The sequence below is a fragment of the Xyrauchen texanus genome, chromosome 30 (genome assembly GCF_025860055.1).
Source record: "Xyrauchen texanus isolate HMW12.3.18 chromosome 30, RBS_HiC_50CHRs, whole genome shotgun sequence".
Taxonomy (NCBI): domain Eukaryota; kingdom Metazoa; phylum Chordata; class Actinopteri; order Cypriniformes; family Catostomidae; genus Xyrauchen; species Xyrauchen texanus.
The window spans coordinates 613,149-621,105 of record NC_068305.1 but is presented as its reverse complement, the minus strand read 5'-3'; positions in this window follow the sequence as shown (position 1 = coordinate 621,105).

Genomic DNA, 7,957 nt, shown 5'->3' with positions numbered 1-7,957 from the left:
TAGGAAGCTTAATTTAAAAACATCACCTTAATTCAATAATGGTCTCTAGATAGTTTTTGAACCTACATTTATTCATTTAGATGAATTTTCAACCTGAAAATTGTATACTATATAATATCTGTTGTCTTCAGTATAAACCCTTAACTTTAGATTGCCCTCTTAATATATAAAATCTTTAATCATTGATGAGGAGAGCTGTCTGAACTCCTTCATATCACTCTATCTAACATTATTGTCAAGGCACATAATTTTACATATAAAAATAAAATCAAAATAAAATAAAACAACTTATAGGTATTTCTTCAAATTCTGCTCTTGTGTTTCTGTTTCAAGCAGACACTTATCAATTTTAGACTGAGAGAGTTTTTTTTTTTCATTTTACAATCTCACAATAATATATTTAGTTTATTCTTCAACAGTAAAAATAGTGATATTTATAATAACTGATTATATTAACTGCTTTCAAACTTTCTCATCTCACACCATTTAAAAACAAACAAAAAAAATAAAAAATACTCTCAACTTTCTTCATTCAAACAACATACAAATAACCTTCTAAGCTTTAATAAAACAGAACACAATGTCGTTTTCGATATTCTCTATATAATCAATTCAACTTATTCTAGCCTTCTTATTCATGCAGAGCTTTACATTTATAACACCTATATTATTATTATTATTAATATATTATAATCCCTTTTTTATTATTAAGTAATAATTTATTATTACTACTTTCTCCATTTCTTACACTTTCTCAGGTGAAGGAACTTCCATTCTATCTAATAAAATAATATAAATCAAGTTTTTAAACTAACAGAAAAGTAAAAGATTAAACATAATAAAGTCTTAAAGACAAACATATCTAAAAACATATATCTTGTGTTTTGAAATAATTGCTCAGTAAGATACACTACGTACTTTTAATTTCTCATGACTCTTACATTATTTATTTATTTATTTATTTTTTATCCAAATGTTTCATCATCTTTTAACAGTTATCACTATTATACCTCTAAAATTACACTTTCATGTATTAACTATGGCAAACTAAAATAGTAGTAATAGAAATAGACACTCAATCAGCACTTTGTAGCACCCACTAAGCTCCTTTTTTTTTTTTATTTCTTTATTATGAGGGTACTCTCTGGAAAATTTGGGGGAGTAACCAATCCAATAGGTAACTCTATAACTTTGCCATATGTTTGTAATATTTACTCTTCAAATCAATAAATCAGTGGTTAGCTGCTGGATTTAAATTTAGACCCTCAGAACAATTTAGACATGGGTATTGAACCCCATTGATGGCATTCTGGAAAATCATAAAGTGATCGTATAGGACTGAAATAAACTTTTCCAGAGAAATTTGAATCCACATTATAAATGGCAAATAAATAATGATTACCAGCAGTAATGAGCGCAGGAGGATATATCAGAACAATCACATCATTTTCAAACTTCTTTGTGTCCTGATTTCCTCCTGCAGTATTAGTAACTTCTATAAAATCATCTTTCTCAGCCATCTGCAATGGTGAGAAACTAGTTCCATAATGAGTTAGTGAAACAACACACATAATAATAACAAATGAAACACAGAATAGACTCATGAATATGAAGTTATTAACATTCATATATGAGGAAGTTATGATGTTCAATTTAATCTTAACCTTTCTCCACGGGCTTCACCCGCCCCCAAGACCAATGTTTAAATGATCCAAATCATTCTTAAATTTATTTTCCTTTAGTCTCAAATGCAGCTTCTCAGTGTATCCACGATCAACCAAGACCTATTCTGTGTATACCAAACAAAAAATAAATAAAATAAAAACAAAATATCTATCTATCTGCTATCTGTCTTTTTCTAAAGTAGGGGCCCCTTTCTGTCTGTCTGAAGACATCAAGAGAGGCCTGTTTCCCCTCAAAGTCATCCTCAATGCCTTCATCAGACAGTTCCTAACAAAAATAAAAAATCTCTGCCTATTTTTTGTTGGTTGATCAAGTTTACACCGATAACGCCGCACTCACATTTAAATTGTTCTCCAGACATTTTTTAAATCATAGAAAAATCAAAAACAACTTTCTTGTGTTTAATTTAATAATGTTAAAATAGTATTCTCTCATAAACTGGACCAGACAGAACATAAAACAGACACATGAATGTGAAGTTTTCACATTTAAGACTGCATAAGATACAAAATATAATTTTCTTATTATTTATTTTATCATCATATCATTGGCCCTCTTTTGCCATTTGCTTGAATATAACAACACTTATCTAAAATACAACCTTTGTCTAAAATCCAATAACTTATTTGACTTTAGTTTAACGCAATACACTCGACTCAAAGCTTTATTGTTTGTCCAGATAATGTGATTTCCCAAATGCAATTCAATCACTTTAAAGTGATCACTTTTTTATAATCTAAATATTCTTACTCATCACTTTGATATGAAAAGAGTTATGATCTGACACATGTCCATTCAACAGCTCTCAGTTTAGTTAATCTTACTGCAGGCTTCATTCATGGCATGAAAAAAACAGCCCAATAATAAACATTGTCCAGTCCACTAAGAGTTAACTTTTTGATTTCATGCACATTTTTGTTTTACAGCTATTTGTTTGTTTATACTGTATTATATTTATCCTTATACATACACTCACACACACATTTACACAGACATACACATATATTTTTATCATTAGTTTTCATTCTACAATCAGAATATTTATTAAGTGCCCTCTTTGTTTTTAATCATCAGATCTCTTCTGCCTCTTATATTGATGAAAATAGTCTAAATAGATTTTCTTTTATGTAAATTTCATACATACTCCTAATTAGTTATGCAGCAAATGATCAACCTCTCTATCTGGATGGATATTTATAGGGCTCATACAACATACACTCTGTGTCCCTTTATTATAGGGCTCATATACACATCCATACGCTAATCACACTTCAGTGATACTTCCCATAATTTCACACACAGACACACAAACTCTCACAAACACAGAACATTTCACACTTTTACAAACACAAGGCCTTTATAAACACAGAGCTCTCAAAAAATACTATACTAAAACAAACCTATTACTTCTGCCCCTCCTTTTGCTCTCCTCTTATTATGCCTCTCTCACTTTTATTTCCATAAAAAACACTCATTAATTACAGCGGTTGATTGCTATATCTGTTAATTATTTTTATATTCCACCCACAGCTGTCACACCCATTTTGGGTCTCTGTTCAAGACAATTTCTAAATGGGTGCTAATTCTCCTTTCTCTATTAAAAATCACCTTTAAATGTTGGACTTTATTTAATTTGTTCATAACTCCAGAAATGATCACTAATTCCCTGTGTTTTTATTATTAATCTTTTTAATTTGATTTATTTTCTCCTCTCAGTTAGTCTAATCTCAAATTCAGTAACAGCTTATTTCCACATTATGGTTTCTGTTTCATGAGGAAAACTGAGACAAGGAAAAAAAGTGTCTCTGTTACTGTGCATGCTCACAGCCCTCCCCTTACAGCTCCCATTTCTCGCTCTAGCAGCCCCTCCCCTACAGATCTTCACAGCACTCAGTCTCTAGCGTACTGTATGAGAGAGAAATGTTACCTGCTGCAATTTCTTTCCATTCAACAAACAGCCATTCTTGTAAGGTCTCCGCTAAGTTTACTATTTAATCAGACCCTTCACCAGTTCCTTTTTTTTTTTTTTTTCTCTCTTAGTTAACTTCCTCCCCTGCCCTGTATAATATATATACTCTGATTCTTTCCAAAAATGATCACTGATCCCGTTTTGACTCTATCAGTGTATTCTCCAATTCTCTTTCCCACTCTTCAGATCTGCGTTGATCTCCAGACTTTACAAAACTCGCTTGTCTCTACATTTTTCTCTAGTCTTGTTCACTGTAATGGAAAACATTTTGCCTTTTCTTTATCTTTTTCCCAATTATTCTATTTTTTGTCTTCTTAATCTCCCCTTCCCCTCACTCACAGAGCTGTCCGTTCAGCTGACCAGTGAGCGAGAGCAAGGCAAGGAGATGTCAGAGAAGCAGGTGCCATTTTGCATCTTTATACTTTTTCAACAATTGTTTTATTCAATTGACTGTTTCAATTCATTTTCCACTTTTGCTCTCATTTAGCATCTCCTCAGTGCACCTGATTCTCTGTATTATTCTGCCTCTGCACACAATACATCATCAACACTGCAATCATGCATTTGAATAAACACAAAAACAGCGCATTTAGTACCGCAAGCACACATGCACCAACAACATAGTTAGTCATGCACATTATTCATTATCTCAAACATGCACATAGTTCAACATTTCCCCGTTTTCTACACAGTCCGGGTTCCGTCAAACACTTCAATAAATAACTAAATCTAACACCTGGAGGAATTTTACGCAATTTCAACCACCCGAAGTTAGGATTTTCACCTGTACAGGATTTTCTCTGCCACTTCTTGGCCAAACCTTGAATAAATGCACCTAACCGGGAATTTTCACGCGTCGTCGCTTCTCGACTCACCTCCAGGCCCAGAGTTGCTTCTCAACTCTTTTTTAGTCGCTTCTCGACTTTTTAATAACTTTTGGTCGCCGACTCTTTAAATAACATTCAGTCGCCTCGACTTCTTTAAAAACATTCAGTCGCTTCGACTTCTTTAAAAACATTCAGTCGCTCGACTTCTTTAAATAACATTCAGTCGCCGACTCTTTAAATAACATTCAGTCGCTCGACTTCTTTAAAAAACATTCAGTCAGCTTCTCGACTTCTTTAAAAAACATTCAGTCAGCTTCTAGACTTCTTTAAATAACATTCAGTCGACTTCTCGACTCTTTAAATAACATTCAGTCGCTACCGACTTCTTTAAATAACATTCAGTACGCTTCTCGACTTCTTTAAATAACATTCAGTCGCTTCTCGACTTCTTTAAATAACATTCAGTCAGCTTCTATCAGTGCCGACTTCTTTAAATAACATTCAGTAAACTTCTCGACTTCTTTAAAAAACATTCAGTCAGCTCCGACTTCTTTAAATAACATTCAGTCGCTTCTCGACTTCTTTAAAAAACATTCAGTCGCTTCTCGACTTCTTTAAAAAACATTCCCACCCCAAATTCTTTGAAATCTGGAACTCATCTCTATTTTAGCCAATTAGTTCTAATTATTCTATGTTCGGACTGGCAAAAGTCTTAGGGAAGCCACTTACCGGGACTCGCTACCACAGATCACACAAAAACACCTTAAGCAAAGATGCTTACCTCAGTTTCTGGCGCCGGTGTTTCTGTGCGATTCGTGCAAGCCGTCCCACCAGCGACCTCTGCCCCCTTGACCTCAATGCAAGCCCCACGAGTTGGGCGCCAAAGATATGTCGTGGAATATCGCGATGAATCTCTCTAAGTTGTAAGAACTCTTGAGTCTTGAGTTCCAGATGCCAAAATTGTAGTTTATTGAACACCAACAAACATGAGACCGGCCAGCTGTCCGTTCTGACTCATTTTTCTAAGTTCTCAGTTATATACCTTTTTTGTTATCTTGTTACCCACTGTCTCTGACGCATGAGGTCACTGCCTTGTCTCTTTCCCACCAATATGTTCTTCGTTCTTTGTTAATTAAATATTGGTGGGAGATCCCTCGTCTATGTATTAAAAAGAAAAAGAAACATATATCTTTGGTAGCCTCTCATAACTTGACCTCATGTTACAGTTCATGGACAGAGTACATCAACTCCTAGAAACATCTGCGTAAACAGCCATGTCTCCATCAAATACTTTTTATCTTTTTCCTGCATTTTCAGCACATTCTCTCAATGGACAGCCTTGTTTGTTCATACACATTGTTATTTGAAAGAAAACACCAGCTGCAAAATTATAATACATTTAGCTTATTAAAACAAGACACCATTCATATAACTGATTAAAAGTATCTTTGAAAAGATACATACCAGCACACCAAGGATTCTCATCAGTGTACTATTGATTAACAGAAACACTTTTTGTTTTTGAAGAAATACACTTGTTTTTCAAGGTTATATACCATTCTTTGTGTTCTCTGCAGTATCAACACTTTTAGTAACCTCATATGCTCTCTCCTGGCTCACTCAAAGGCCTGGAAACTCATATAAGTATTTTGATATATAAAAACATACTAAAATATTGAATGATATATAAAAACATACTAGAATATTAAAATATACTATATGATCAGATAAGTCAACACACCATAAAGAATTCAACATTTCTGGGAGTACTGTGAGTATACACATTTATGCACACCGATGTAAAATATCAATTGTCTCTCAAGTTTGCGTATATGTGCTCATTGGAGGAACATTGGCGGAATCCCAGGGTTTGATGTAAGAGGGAAACATCACGATTGCAGCTCAATTGCACTGCAGATTGCGATAGAAAGTTAAGGAAACAAATGCAGCAACAACTCTGGAATATCTGGGAATAAAGTGAAGAAACGTGGACTAAAACAGCAATGTCTTCCTTAGATTCCATGTTTGTTATTTACACAAGTGTTTCAGGAAATTTACGTTGCTGTGGAGAAAGCTGCTTACTAACCGAGCTGCATGTATACAGGAGTAAAGAGAAAGTTGCTTTCGAGCATCGATTTCGAGCCTTAAGCAGCTTTATCGCAATAAATGGCTTTCTGGTCTCTGTGTAAACTTAGTCATGATGATCTTCCAAAATGTGGGAGATTTCACTTAGCAATTCTAAAAGCAATGTTTAAAAGTGGTTGCTACACTACTGAATATACCTGCTGGCCAAGACTAAGTGTAGCCTTTTTGAAAATTCAGGGCTATAAAGAAAATAATACTGGCAAAATTGTGAGTTTTATATTTGTATTATTTATTTATTTTAATTTTTTTTATAAGAAAAGAAAAATGTTTGTTTAAAAGTTTTTTTCAATGGAAGCTTTGTAACAAGTGTGTATGTTTAAGTAAAAAAAGAAAAAATATGTGGAAATGGTATGCGTCTGCTCTTGGCCAATGAGAGGAGGTGCTACGGAAAAGATAAGAGTTTGCTCACCGGAGAGGGAGAGGAAGAGCGGAGAAGGGGAGAAGAGGGCGTGATCATTTGTTGGACGAGCATTAGTTTGGACCGAAACTAATACCTCTCTGTGGTGTCCAAACTGTGTGGTTTACCAGTTTCGTTACGAAATTTCGACGAAGAGCGGAGGACTCGTTCGGGGCTCATGGCGGAAATTGACCCAAGGCCTAACGGAGGACTGATTCATCGAGCATCGTCGATTTGAGATTGCTCCATTCTGATTTTTTTTGTTTCGGTTTGAAGACAATTATTCGGGACCTTGGACTGCCTTCGCACATTACACGGGTGTGCATGCAGATGAGTGAGTACAGTGGGACTGAGATCTGTTGAATCTCAAATCGTCTGGAGGAAAAGTGCACCAACGGTTCATGGCAATTTCAAATGCACTGGTTTAGAGACTAAGTTTGCGGGTTCTCACATTTATTATTGAGGTATTGAGTGTTTTATATCTGTTTTGATGCATGTGAACAAGATTTGTAATGAGGGAACTGATTATCAAAGACTCGGTTTAGGGAAACGAATACTTTAAGAGTCATTTGATTACTACTGAGTCAATTTAAGAGTCATTTGATTACTACTGAGTCAATTTAAGAGTCATTTGATTATATTTAAGGACATTTTAATTATTTTGTTATTTTGGTTTTCGAAGGAGTAAATTCAAGAGTCATTATGTTCATATAAGTATAAACTGATATTAATAAGAGTAATTTGCTTGTATTTGAGGAATCAGTTTTTTGGTCTGACTATTTTAAGTCACTGAAGTAGACTACTTAGTTTTGGGTCACTTAAAGTGTGGCACTATTTAAATGTGGTAACCTTGTATTGCATTGTGGGTTTCCCTGAACCATTCAAGATTTCATCACTGTGTAAGTGAATTATTTTGTAGTTTCATATTCTTACCAT